Here is a 14,943-nt window from a genome sequence, read left to right as displayed (position 1 = left end):
TAAGATTCTAAGACGATTTGAGTTTAAACTCATTATTTAGAGACATAGTATTTCTAGTTGGAAGCAGGATGCCATCTCTGAGATATTTGGCACTCTGTCCTCCTCATTCTCTGACTCTTTGTTATTCCTTCTTCCCTAAATTCAAAGCTATTTTTCCATTGGTAAGCTTAGATTATACCATTCTAGTGCACTATTTGGAAAACATAAGGAGATCATACTAATTACCCATATGCTTTCAGGCAGTACAAAATAACTACGATCTGTTTGTCAATATGGCTAATTAAAAACAAAAAACATGCATATCAATGTTCATTTTTTATTATTTCTTGTATAGGACTCTAAGAGTAATTGCAGATACCTATAGGACCTAAAGGGCTAGCTCCTTTCCCACAATGTTCTATAATCAGACATTATACATGGGGTGTCGGCCAGTTTAAGTAGCTAGAATATGGCCTTCTATAAACACAATTGCTGTTACATTTCAGAGTTATTGATTATGAACGCATTTTGTGCAGTCAAGTGAAATCTGCAGCCAATAAACGCACAGTTAAAGAAGGAGGCATAAATGTATAGAAAGTGCATACAAAGCCTCTCTACTTGGCTAGGCCAAATAAATGTTTCCATCGGCACAGTTCTAGCAGAAACAACAGACATAGGTCAAGGATGGTGAAGGTATGTGGAATTAACTTGTTAACTTTTGAAAATTAAATACTTTTCAAAGTATTTTATTCCCAAAATACTTTTGGGAATCCTGAATACACATGTGGGCTCCCTTGCCTCTGGAATGTCATGCCACAAAAAGAAAAAAAAATAGAGGAAAGAAAAAAGGCAGATGGATTTTTGTCTCCCGCAAAGGCCTGCTCTGTAGGTATATTCTGCTTTTAGTTTGGATGCCAAAGGAAACGCTGGTTGGAGTTTCAAAGTTAGTTAAAACTTCATAGTATTTGGCCTTTCACTACTCAGATACACGGTAAAAAGCTCAAGTCTTTTTCCTAATATTGCTGTTAGAATCATTTTTCGAAGGTTCATTTTATCACCTTTTTATCTCCAGTCAGGATAAGCAATGAATGCATATTGGAATTTAATTTGTTTAGGGAATTCATTTTGTTTAATTTGGTTCTAAAATACTAACTGCAATCCAGTATGGAGACGAGATAGCTCAGACTCCTTAATAGCTATATCCAAAGAGATTTCCATAGAGAGAGTGGAGGGAGATATTGATGATATTCAAACAAATAATTTTAGAAAACTCATGGAACGAACCAAAATTATGTAGAAAAACTCAAAGAGGAATTAGAATTCAAAGCAAGATCTCAGTGAATGCAGGGCTCTGCACACTGCTACTAGATGGCAGACAGAGGGAAGAATAAATGAGCTCCAGCTTTTGAGAAACTTAATTAAAAGTTATATCAAACCTGGGATTCTCCTGAAAGAATCTGTACTTACTTTAATAAAGGCTGTTTCTCCTTGAGAAGCAATTCTAATTTTATACCAGGGTTGCAGTTCGATGCTGAAAATGGCCTTTCTATGCGATCTTGTTCATTTTTGCAAACACAGTATATCCCCACCCCCAGGACCTTCTTCCGGTACCCAGGCAGGAGAGCATTTGCCAAAACAATGATAGGAATGCTTAGGAAACACTCGCTCTTCTTTAACTTTATCACTATGAGCTAAAACACAACGAAAAGCCAGGGCAAGGGCAATGCTGACACAGGAAGGAAACCATGTTTACCAACTGGTTTGGAAATTTTCATTTCCCATTTTAAAATTCTGATAACAAGAGAGAACAGCTCAGTGGTTGGCAGAGGTTAAAGGTCAGGAGAGGAGTAGACTCTAAAGAAGCAGCAAGAGGGACTCCTTTCGGACTGATGAACTCTGTGTTCTGAGTGTGGTGGTGCTGGCAGAGGGTGTCCAAACTCCTGGAACTGTATGCCAAATAGAGGGAACTTCATGCAAACTAAAAAAGAAACAAGCAAACATTGTCAACATTGACATTTTTAAAACATATGTCAGTTTGATTTTATGCTATATGTGTCCACCAGTAGACTTGACCCCTAATCTGGTACTTCTCTATCTCCCTAACTACTATTTCAAAGCACCCTTCCCCCCACCTCTCCTGAGTTTCTCCTCTTTCCCAGGGTTTGCTTGCATTCCCTGATTGTTCTTCTTTTTCTTTTTTTAAAGACTTTCTTTATTTGACAGAGAGAGACACACTGAAAGAGGGAACACAAGCTTGGGGAGTGGGAGAGGGAGAAGCAGACTTCCCGCTGAGCAGGGAGCTTGATGCCCTGGGATCATGACTTGAGCCAAAGGTAGCTGCTAAATGACTGAGCCACCCAGGCACATAAAAACCTTTGAGAACCAAGCCTTGAATAAGAGGTGAAGGAAATAATTCAATCTGATAGTGGAGAAAATGTGCTAATGGAAAAGATTCACAGAAGGTTGCCGGGGCAAGGGGTGCTGGCGGGTTGGCCTGACAGAATTGTCTTGCAAACAAACAAAACAAAACAAAACAAAAGGTGGGGAATAGAGAGGAAATAAAAAGAAGTATATCATAATATACTACCTTCTATTTGTAAAGTGCATTGTGGTTTATGATAATCTTATACTAGTTTCTTTAATATTCCATCACCTTGCTAGTGAGGTAGGGGTCATTACCCCCATTTTATAGATGAGAAAACTGTGGCCCAGAACAGTGAAGTACCTGTGGTCACAGCCCTAGTACACGAAAAAGCTTGTAATTGAACTAGGATTCCTTGTTCTACAACCAACTGCACATAGCCTGTGGGCCCAGAGCTACTGACAGCTGTGTCACACCCTGTGAGATCTCTGAGGTCCTTGAGGTTGGGTGCCCAAAGTGTGTGCGCAGGAAGTGAATCAATGATCTCTACCTCGGGCTTGTCTGTTAGGGATGCCATTCCAATTTTGGGTTAATGGGCTCATTCTGCTCTTTCAGTTTGATCTAGAAAATACACAGAAATAGGTAGCTCAGATGGGACAGTGCTCTTTAAGTCAAAGACCACCTCCAGGGACACCTGGGTGGCTCAGTTGGTTGGACAACTGCCTTCTGCTCAGGTCATGATCCTGGAGTCCCGGGATCGAGTCCTGCATCGGGCTCCCAGCTCCATGGGGAGTCTGCTTCTCTCTCTGACCTTCTCCTCGTTCATCTCATGCTCTCTCTCACTGTCTCTCTCAAATAAATAAATAAAATCTTAAAAAAAAAAAAAGACCACCTCCAGAAAACAGGCAGCATCACACTGAAAATCTACACTCAGGAAATAATTTCTAAGATCTTATCTCCCATGTGCCGAAGAAGAGAAATTTGACCAATTCAAGGATGAACACATAAGACACGTTTTCTTTTATGAGGCAGGAGGCCATTAACTAGAGATTAATATCTATGTGTTCTGTGCCTTGTTCCGCAACTGGTTTGAGTGAGCTAACCAGAAATGCATAAATTTCATCTTACTAAACAGACACAGTTCAAGAAAGATGGGCCCCAGCACTTCCCGAGAAATTTCCTCAAGAGACTGGTTTTGCCAAATGTTGTATGTTTTGCTTTCCGTAGTGGATTCAGTATTTCTCAGTATGTTTCAAAGTATAAATAGCAAACCAGTTGAGCAAATGCCCATCTGGTTGTCTGATCTCCTCTTTTGAAGTAGAGAAAAAGAATTTGCCTTTGCCTTGAGGAAAAACAGGGACTATTGGTGGCTGCATTCTAGATCAGATCTAGCCATACTAACTCCTCAAATGGCACCAGAGTCATTTCATCAGAGGGGTGGTCCTTGACTCCCATAATCCAGTCCCCTTCCTGGCCTCCTCCAGCCTGTTATTCTCTGATATAACTTAGATCTTTGCCTTCAAAACATCAGTGAAAATCTCCCTCGTTAGGCTGAAATGCCAAGGGGGCAAGGAAGTATGTGTTTGAGCCATGATTGGATCCCCAGTGCCTCTCACAGTTCCTGGCACCTGATAGAAGTTAAATTAATAGACGGACTGGACTGCTCGGGAATGCCCGTAACTATGTTCCAGAAAAGCTGTGCTACCTTTCCTTCATAAGCCAGAGAAAGACTTTTTCTCTCACCCTTTCATTCCTAATTTGGCTCTGTAGGAAGGATGCATCTCATGTCAGACAATTCTGGATACATGGAAGACCACTGGTTGGGGGGGTGGATATGTATCAATGGGAGAATATAAAAGCATCTTTCCACCTTAAGAACAGAGAGAAAAGGTTTCCTCTTGTGAAGCTGGGACAGGCTGAGAGGCAAAAAAGTAGGATGATTATTCCTGGGGTTTGCTGCATTTTGGCATGAGGAACTCAGTTTCCTGTGCAAAACGTGGAAAGAGCACTGGGCTTGTTGTAATGAAATTCAAAAAACAGAGCTGGAACTACTTTAGAGACCATCATAGCCAGTGGTTTTCAACACTCACTGTGTATTAACATCCCCAGGAGAGACTGATAGAAACGCAGGGATGCCTGGGCCCTATCTCTAGGGATTCGGATCCAATTGGTCCCTGTGGTATTTTGTCACTTATTTTATCTTCAAAGCTCTCCAGGTGATTCGTCTGAGTGGCTAGGTTTGAGAATGACAAGTATGAACCAAAGCCGCAAAGCCTATGAACCAAGTTGCCCTGGGGACTGCACCTTCCCTGAGGTTCACCAGCCTCCCTCGCAGCTGGAGCAAGGGTGCCAGGGCTTCCATCAGACACACTCCTGAACTTTGAATGGGACTGGAGACCCCAGGATGCAAGAGTCACAGAGACTTTTTGCTGATAGTGGCCATGACACCAAGGATGACTTTGGGGGGCAGTAGCAGAATCAGGTCCACAGCCAAATGTTTCCATAGCAGAAGTGGCACCCTCATCATGTCAATCCCAGGTGTCACCCCAGGCTTGGTTCTGGCGAGCACCTGGGCATCAGCACTTTTCCAGGGGCCCCTGCGAGAGAAGCCATGCCTTCAAGAGGATTAAAGTAGACAATAGGTCTCCCCCCCCCCCAGATCAACTAGACTCAGTTTCTTTGCTTGTCAAGAAAGACCCCAAATCCTGCAAATGCTGCTTTTTTTTCCCCCCTTTCCCTGTATTTCTTGGAATCTTCTGGTTCTGCGGGTACTTCAGGATCTGCACAAAGAAAACAGAATAAGGCAAGCTTGCAGTTTTCTGGGTTCTCTATCAACCAGAGCAGCTCAGTTTCACACTATCTTTTTTTTTTTTTTAAGTTTTTAAAATCTATTTAACAGACAGAGATCACAACTAAGCAGAGAGGCAGACAAAGCGGTGGGGGGGGGGGGAGAGCAGGCTCCCTGCTGAGCGGAAAGCCCCATGCAGGGCTTGATCCCAGGACCCTGAGATCATGACCTGAGCCAAAGGCAGAGGCTTTAACCAACTGAGCCACCCAGGCACCCCTCAGTTTAACATTTTCTTATGAAAAAGGGTTTCTGGAGGGGAAAAAAAAAAAAGCTTGGAAATTACATTTGAGTGGCAGAGAAGTTCATTAGTCAATCAAATCCCATTAATTTTGCTGGACTGTCCCATGATACCAAGACAGAGTTTCTTCCAGACGTGGGTAGAAGATTCTAGTAGTAAAGTGAGCCAAAGTGACAGCCTGCCTCTTCTCCAACATTCCAAGTTTGTCCAGTTTGTACTTGTAACCAGGGGTCTGGAAATCCAGTGTAAGTCATTATTTCTCCCACTTCTTGTTCTTATCACCATGAGCAAATACGTTATTTCCACTAAAATTGAATGCCTTTTTCTGTAAAATAGAACAACTAATACTTTTCTGTCAACCACACATGATACCTGTAAGGCTCAAATAATATAATAAATTTAAGTGATATAATAAGTAAAATCATGTTATGCACTTATAAATCCCATTCTATGCATGCAAGATGAAATTCTTATTACTGTCAGCATGAAATCTTAAATCAGTTGGTGAGTTTGTTTCCTGGATATGAATGAACTAAACGAGTTTATCTGATGGAAGAAAAAGCTACTTCTTGTCACAGGGGGATTGTTGGGGTCTGTTATCAAAGTAACGAGACTGAGACAAAGTGAAAGTTATGCAAAGCCTTATTCTATGCCAAGCATTAGAAGTCAGACTGACCGGCCAGAGCCGCCTCCGAAGAGAGCGACCCTCTCCTGATCTCACAGGCTGGTTTTATAGGGCATAACCGCAGACCCAAGGTACCTGGCTTCTATTGTTAAGGCGTTTACTCCTGGAATCGAAACCCGGAACCATACCAAGAACTACAGGGGTTTTTATTCCCGGAATGAAGTCCGTGGATGTAATTGGATGTAATTGGCTACCTAGGCAATATGGAGTTCTCTGGCTAAGCAGGCCCTAATAGTTAAACAGGTTTTAACATTAAATCGGCCCTAACAGGGATGTGTAGTCTTCTGCCACAGGTCTCTGGTTCAATTCTGAGGTGATACTGAAATCTTATATAATCTTTATACGTCAGCAGTTTGTAAGCTTTGAAAGACTTACTTGCTTTGGATATATTATTTGCAGATAGATCTGACCATAATAAATATGGTTGAAGGACAATATCCCTTATATTATCATTTATATAAATTTGTATATTTATAATTATATACCAATATCAGTTAAAGGACAAAATTTTTTAAGCATCTTCTAAGCACAGCACTGTCTGATTCCACGGTTCTATAAAGGTGAATGGGCATGGCTTGGTAGAGTTCTGATTATTAGCCTGAAATGCTTAGATTCTACTCAGTAGCTAAGAAAGCATTGGGATAATTTGTTGTTATATGACAACAGTGTTTTATCAAGAAGTAAAGATTAATTGGATAACAGCAATTAAAGAATTAGGGTGAAATATCATTTAAAATCCCTAACTTGGGAAATTGAGAGAATGGCACTGACCATAGGAAAGAAAGTTCTGGCTGGGTGTTTTAGATGAAACTTTAGAAACTTTAGAACATTTAGATGAAACTTTAGAACCTTTAGAACATTTAGATGAAACTTTAGAACATCTAAAAGTTCTTCAGAAATGGCCAGAATGAAAAAAGGAACAGAATATTCTTAACTTGTATCCGCTTTTAACAACCACTGCCACCTGGTGGCTTGTGACCCTGTTTCCATTGAAGGGAGAAATCCTGTTGACCTAAGCAGGGCTGAAGCAGGCTAGAAAGACACTGACCAGAGATCTAAGTTTTCAGAGCACAGGTGTTAGGGGCCGTGTACCCTCATGTAATATTGTAACATGTCTAGGTAAAGATCATCTATCTATAAATCTATACTTTAATGATTTCTTAAGAAACTCACAGTCAAAGCTGAAATCCAGCTGGACTCTGATAGCAATAGATGTGGATTAAAACTGCAGTTCCCATCACTTAATGTTTAAATTACTCTTTTCTGTTTCCTTTTGACTGAGTCAGCCTCGTATCTTTCCTGAATTACTGAGTGATGGGAGACCTAGGAACCAGGGTAGTTAAGGAAAGAGGAAGTAATAGGTGTGCAGACAGAGTCACACTGAGAAAGATGATGAAAATGGGCAGCTCAAAACATTTCAAGGAAGTAAGTAAACAATTGTATTTTTCTGAAGCAGCATCATGGTATGAGCACATAGTTCCTTCTGATCTGGATTCTGAGAGCGAGCAAATACTTGTTCTCAGGGCCAGAAGTGCATCACTCATAACTTCTTTGTGTTTCCCAAGAACAGCAGACCATTTTAAGATTTCCAGATACCTGTCTTAATGCCTCTTGCTACTTGGAAATTCCACCATGCCATCTTTCAAAAACTCCTTGTTCCAGGGTTCCTCATGCTGGGAAGTCTTCTGAAACTCTTCCCCAAGAGAGACAACACTTCTCTGCTCCATGCGTTCTGCTCATTGCGTTCTGTGTTCATCTTACTATGTTCTCACCAACGCCTAGTTATACTCCATTCAAGCACTGTGTATCAGATCTGTTTAAATGCAAATGTTATCACCATAATTTGGCCTTTTTCGGACCAGATACTTTGTCTTTCAGTTCTGTATTCCAGATATCCTTTTGGTTGACAGCCGCTAGAATACATGATGCCCCTTTCTCACATCCCAGGAGGATAACTCTTGGAGAAACTGAATAAAAGCATGATTGACCTAGACACCAGGTTCCCTAAGGGTTAGGGAATGAAGACAGAGTTTATATAAACATCTGCAGGTTTGTCACAGCCCTGGTTCTGAGTTTCTAAAGAGGATCTTAGGGTCCAACTCAGGGTGCAGAGCTAGAATTTGCCAACAAGAGAGTTTTATCACAGAGGGTGATCAAAAGTTTGGCTTTTTCATTGAGACTCCCTTTACTGACAATATGTAGACATAGTTTCTAGGGCTCTTCCATTTCTCTAGAGAGGACTTCACTGTTGCCAAGGGGTATAGTTCCTGACTGTTAGGGAATGCTCTGGAAATAAGGCAAGAGAGGATATCCAGAACATGTAAAATCAGTGGAAGAAGGAGGCAGAAGAGGTACAACCAGAGAAATGACATCATGAGAAAGATTTGATTGAAGGGGGCCATGAGTCAAAGAGTATGGGTAGCTTCTAGAAGCTGGAAAAGGCAAGAACATGGATTATACCTAGAAGGAAGGCAACCCTGCCAACACTTTGATTTTATCCTCGCGGGATGCATTTTGTATTTCTGGCCTCTGGGACTACAAGAAAGTAAATCCATGTTGTTTTAAGCCACTAAGTGTGTAGTAATGTATTAAAACAGTTATCGAAAACATAAAAAAGGCCACAATTACATTCATTATTATTCCCTTGCTGTGTCTTGCTTACTTAGGTCTTACTTAGGTCTTGCTGTCCTCGCGCCTAATGCCTGATTCCCTGGAGTCTACCCTTCCCACAGGATATGTTCTCTGCTTTGCTAGAACACCCAGGCACCTCTCCTCCTTGCCATGGACCAGTCCTGACTCCTTACTGGCTTTGAGTCCCAGGACTGGCTGTCGTCCTTCACATTCACCGTTAGCCCCTGGATCAAGGCATTGGTAGGGACACCAAACTTCCAAAGCATCTTTGACATCATCACATGGATGAAGAGGGTTGCACACTGTGCCTTCTTTTATCCCCCAGGTTTCAAACATAGTTATGTGACTGTTTTCAGCACTTGGATGAATCATAGTTATCTTGATTAAACTCTCCATGCATGGTTTTTAAACAAAAATGCTTTCAATTACCCAGCTCACTCGGACTGGTTTCTTGGTATCAGCCAGCCAAACTACCCTGCTGGGGTCCAGTTCTTGCCAGTCCACAAATAATTATTAAGTAAGGGCCTTTCTCTTAGCGTTGCAAAGTATTGTGGACTGCTGAAAATACGGATCCTTAGCCAGAGATCTAAGGTGGGAAAGAGTGAGAGAGTCTATCAATAACATAAATAATGACTGAGAGACCCCAAAAAGGACTGCTAAGGGCAGAGGGATGTTAGTAATGAGGGAGACACAGGAGTGACAGCAGAGACTCTACAGAGGCAGGACTCTGCAAGAGAGGTCAAGTTCATTTGAGTTCAGAGTCTAAGTCATATGTGAAAGTGCCTGGCTTCATAGCCGTTTGCCCCAATTACCCATTTGCCTCTGACCTAAGACTAAAATCTAATTATACTCAGCATGAGAGGAGGCCTGGTGGGAGTTTCATATCCACAGCCTCTCTCTGATCTCTCTTACAGAGCACTAAGAGGCGGTCTGTGAATGTAAACAAAACTTGCACCCAGGATTTTGCATCAGGCAGGCTAAACCTCATTTTAGGAGATAGCCAAACTGTCAGGGATAAGGAACTGATTCTCCTGTCTCCTATGATGCTACAAGGTTGTTTTTATTAAAATGGAAATTTCCAAGGCTTTACGCAGAGCTAACATGTGAATGTTAGCTGCCTCACCAGCAGCCGAGCTATAATTGTCTTCTCTCATTCCTGAACTCAGCACTTGACTGTTCATTAATTAACAGTGTACCCCATGAGCATAGCATCTCCAGACTGTGGGCTCCTAAACGATTCCTCATAAACACAGTATCAGCTGCATTAGCATTGCAGCTTCTTGCTGTTATGGACTTCTAATTATAATTTTCTTCATTTTTTATTTGGCACATCTATATCGAACTTCGAGTGCAATAAGCCACTGTATGAGCTGCTGTGGAGGACGTGGAGATGAAGTGGGATGGGGTCAGTGCCTCAAGGTACTGAGAGCTGGCAGCTGGGCGACCCCCAGAGGAGACATAGAACATATGACCACCACCTGGGCGTTAAGAATACAAACCCCCAGTTAGTTTCCTCTAACCGAAGCCTTCTGTTTTAACTATCAACATTTTTTTTCCCCTAAATAATTTCAGGTGCAAAATAGTAGATTCAAGAAATGTTTGGGCAATGCAAGTAGACTGTATTAGATACTCTGTTTGGTGAGTAACTCTCATAATAACCATATGAGGAAAATTATATACTTTCCTGTTATTTGTAACCTGCATCTCGCAAGTTTTCATGAGACTTACAAGTGAGGTTGAAAAACTGACCATAACCTATGTTTCCCTTACTTTTTGCCTATACTCACCAATGAAGGACTTCCAGGAACTTGTGTGTTTCCCATCAAATAAACCATCACTCCAGCAAAATGGACTCAATGCTGTCCACTCCTGGTGGGCCCACACCTTGGCCTCTGCCGCAGTTGGGATCTCTGTTCTGGGAAGATGAGAACATGTGGGCTGCATATGTCAGGCGGTTACCCAAGGGCACATGCTTGTAAGAGAGGGACTCAGGTCACACTTTGCACTTCTGACTCTAAGTGCAGTAACTTCTGTGTAAGAGCCAATCCATCCCTTGTCTAAATACAAAAAATCATCACACAGTCCTCATGTGTATTAGTATGTACTTCCACAGTTACACAGGCTAGCAGAGAAGGTCAGGAAAGTGGGGATAAGGGCTGAAAGAGGCCTCATGAGACCAAAAGGTGGCAGTCCCTGAGGACAGCAAACACAGGGACTTGGTGTGTAGGCCCAAGGAGGGGACAGTGCCAAGCTCAGGCCTCTCTATTTTTCCGGGATGAACATAACTTAGATGATACCATATACTTAAAATCTAGTACATAGACCACAAACTTCATCACAAAGCAGAAATCCATGACAGTATTAACCCATTGCCCATTCTATGCCAAGTTTATACGCCATTGTTTGGTCACTTTGATGCATGTCTGCGATCTTCACAATGTATCCTTAAGGTCATTTGGGACAGAGAATGTCTCTTACTTCCTACTCCCTTACTACCTTGCACATGATGCATGCTTAATAGACTTTGCTGCTTTAAATGCCAAAGAGAATGGAAATCCAGTAATTATTAATCCAGAAATTATTATCCTTGAATAGGGCCAGTGCCCTTCCTTAGGATATAAATCCCACTTACCCCACTGTAAGGAACAGTTCTGCAGTCAGCGATATGGTGATTTCAGACTTCCCTCTACCTCTTTAAAGATCAGTGCCTGCCTTGTATTTTTCTCTTTTGGAATATTAAGGAAGTCAGGCCCTCAGCTTCTTGGAGAAAGTGGTCCTCTACTGCCCTGAAATATCTCTTCTTGGAAGGCTGTGACCTCAGCAAAGGGAGCACTTGCCTTTCTCTAAGGTAGTGATCATTTCATCTCTCCTCCTTGAGGCCAGCATTGGATCACGTATTCGTCCCACTTGCTGCCCCAGTCCGCTCACTCTTAGCTCCTTCTCCCGGCTTCATCTTCAAGCGAGAGCTTCAGGTTGCAAAAGGATTTCTAACTGCACCATCCTTTTCACTCTTGACATTTCTATGAGCTTCAACAAGAAGAGTTCTGCTTCTCTGTGCTTACCAACTGAATTAGTGTGGACAGAAGGGCACATACCATACACCACCGTTTGCAGGAACTATTTCTTATGATCAGTAATTTCCAAGCAATACACCTCCTCAGGCTCTTAAACATGTCATCCCGGGAGCTGCTGCTCCCTTTCCCCCATCCCCTTCATCATTTGTGTGTCAGACATGCCTTAGTCCTGCTGGCATCTGCTGTTTACCGGTGGGGCCCTCCCTGCCCCAGCCCCCTGGTAAAGCCCTCTGAGGAATGAATTATGGAAAGCACAGCAGCTCACAGACAATATGAGCCAAAGATGCTTTAGTTCCCAGCTTGGCAAAAATCGGTAGTAAATTCACTGAAGGTTTGCTCACTGTGTGTTCTGTTCATAAGCATAATATTTAAAATGTAAAAATAAATAACCCCTTCTGCTCTCGTGGTTTCTAAAGTGCGCTGGAGAGCTCAACCCGGTGATTTTGGACATTTTAGTGAACCGAACACAATTGTTCACGGATAACCGTGGATTGGACATTTTATATCATTCCAGGGATATTTTGATAAATAAAGCACGGACCAAGCCAGGCCGTAGACATTTTGGGGGAGACAAACATATCACAGATAATTAAAGCAGAGTGTGGTTAGAACAATAGTAATGCTGTTTACCAGTTGGAGTTTGAAGGAGGGTCATTCCGTGCAGCCTAATGGAGGACAGAAGAAGGAGACGGAGAAATTCTCTGGAAAGAGGAGGCACCTAAATTGAGAGTTAAGGACTGAATAGTTCGTATCTTTTAAAAAGGGAGGAGATTTGTAGAAAGGAAGGGGAAAAAAAAAAAAAGAATTCTTAATTCTATTGTCTTCTAGCTGTGTATATTATTAGCACACCTGGGAAATCTGTTAACTACTGCCTCTTTAGAATTCGTTACACCTGGTGAATTCTGTGGGCTTCTGCCCCCTTATAATTTCTATGCATTTGCTTAATTAAGACTCTGTGATAGACTGGGCAGACATTTCTTGGCAATTAATAATCAGCTGGAGGAGCTTAAGCCTTGAAGCAAAGTTGTGAAAATATGTACTTATATTTATATAAAAAGTCGTTAAATTGTTACCTTTTCATGTCTTGATCAGCCAAAAGTTGAAAAGCCACATTGTTGTGGTTGACAAGCTGAATTTACAGTCTGGTTCTTTTCTTATCACTGAAAACTATCCACAAATAAACAGGAAGAGAGAAGCACACACTTTGTCTTTTGCCTGAGGCATTTAGAATGCGAGTTAACTTGGAGAACATTCCTGAGAGTAACTGCTGGTTAATACTGGGATTAGTTAACTTGGGTTTATGGTGCAACCATCACAAAGACCTGCACAAAGGTCCTTAATCTAGATAGATTGGGCAGAATTCTGCCTAGAGATAGTGGAGTGGGCATATCGAGTCTGCTGCTTGTCTTATAAAATGTTTTGGATTCCTGAGTTCAAAGCATAATGCTTGATGTATGCACAGAAATGACCATATAGTTTAGCATATTTACCTATTGCAAATACGTAGAAGATTCCAGGCTTTGGTCCAAGCATTTTTTGTCTGTAGCAATTACAAAGCATTGGAGATCCGTTCCTTCTTAGGTTCTATTGCGGGCGGACTGATTTCTTGCACCCCTCCCAACATGTGGACTGAACTGTGACACTGGTGTCTTAAAGGAAGTTAGGAACAAGGAACCGATGATATAGGACAAGTTCCTTTCAGACAGAAGGAAAAGATAAGGAAAAAAAAAGGAAGGAGGAGAAGGAGGAAAAAGTTTTTATCCCTTCTTGCCCTGAGGGATCACAGGAAAAAAAAAACAATCAGTAGAGTAAAAAGTGTTCTTATTTCTATCTCCCCACTTAAGAATCATATATCAAGTTGCAGAAGTCTTTTAGGAACATAGAAATGAGTGTGAGGCAGCATACAAATATCAAGGGAATAGCTTATTCTCTAGGACGGACTGTGGGGGAGGTTGCAGGCCCCTAAAATGGCATGTGCGCCCCTAACATGGCGCTGAAGCAGCCCCACAGGGTGGGTCCAGATGCAGGAGCCGGAGATACAGGCCTGGATCCTCTTTGTCTGTGGTTTATAGGATAGGAATCCAGAAGGCCCCCTGTGCACTAGACGGGCAGAGAAAGGGTTGAGAAAGGAGAGGGCAACTTTTCAAAGGCTTGGGGTCAAAGAACAGGAAAAGGTGAGATGGAATTGGGGAGCACATGTGAATGCCTAGAGTGGTGGACTTCTGTGGTGGGTAGGGATGCTTCGTTTCAACAACAATAGGGAGAACTAGTCATAGCTTGGAGAACTAGTCATAGCTTTGCAACCAATATAGGCCAGCCTGTCCACAGCAAACCATGGAGAGCATAGGGTACCCTGCATGACCTGAGCCTTCTCTTCCCTCTATCAAAAGGACAGAGTAAACCCCTTCATATGTCTGGTGATTTCTGAGGGAAGATCAGGGAAAGGGGAGGGAAACTAAAAGTCTGAATAGCATCTAGAACAGATAGCATTACCTAAATGACTTTCTGTTCCTGGGTCAGATGAAGATCTGCCTCCACTATCAAATGGAGTGTGAACTCAGAAAAAGTGGACCAGCTACAGAATACCACGGAACTATATTTCTTTACCTATATTTGACTCTGAGTACATTGTCAACCTTATTGCACAGGTGTTTTCTCACTTAATTCCTGGATCATCCCTGTAATTAGGCATGACTGTTGTGCAGATAATGGAACAGACTGGGAAAGATCATGTTATTTCCCCCCTGGTTTCACAGCTACAAGTGCAGTGGGGATTAGAATATGGATCAGTCTGAATCCAAAACGTATGGTCTTCTCATGATGACTCGTGACTTTCTTTCTTTCTTTCTTTCTTTCTTTCTTTCTTTCTTTCTTTCTTTCTTTCTTTTTCTTTCTTTCTTTCTTTGTTTCTTTTTCTTTCTTTCTTTCTCTCTTCCTTCCTTCCTTCCTCCCTCTCTTTCTTTCTTTCTTTCTTTTCCTTCTTTCTCCTGAATGTAGAAACATCTGATGCTTTGTACTTGAAGGAAAGCAAATGTAATAAATGGTGGAGATTCCATGTTCCTTGTGTCTTTGGGGACTCTTATTGGAGATATTAAGGAAGATATTAAGGATATTAAGGAAGATATT

General features: G+C 41.9%; 1 long non-coding RNA gene across 2 annotated transcripts in view; it reads right to left on the bottom strand.

Moving 5' to 3' along the window:
* Window positions 1-309: 309 nt before the first annotated feature.
* LOC309843696 overlaps window positions 310-14,943 on the bottom strand; it is a 72,088-nt gene continuing 57,454 nt past the window's right edge. For both annotated transcript variants that reach the window (XR_014300289.1, XR_014300290.1), the window contains 2 exons: window positions 10,531-10,658; window positions 310-1,957 (listed from right to left, as the gene is read on the bottom strand). This is a non-coding gene — a long non-coding RNA (uncharacterized lncRNA). The remainder of the gene's footprint in view (window positions 1,958-10,530; window positions 10,659-14,943) is intronic.

Source organism: Mustela nivalis (assembly GCF_964662115.1).
Source record: "Mustela nivalis genome assembly, chromosome: 11".
Lineage (NCBI taxonomy): Eukaryota > Metazoa > Chordata > Mammalia > Carnivora > Mustelidae > Mustela > Mustela nivalis.
The sequence above is the reverse complement of the archived record's forward strand: the minus strand, read 5'-3'. Positions and strand labels throughout refer to the sequence as shown.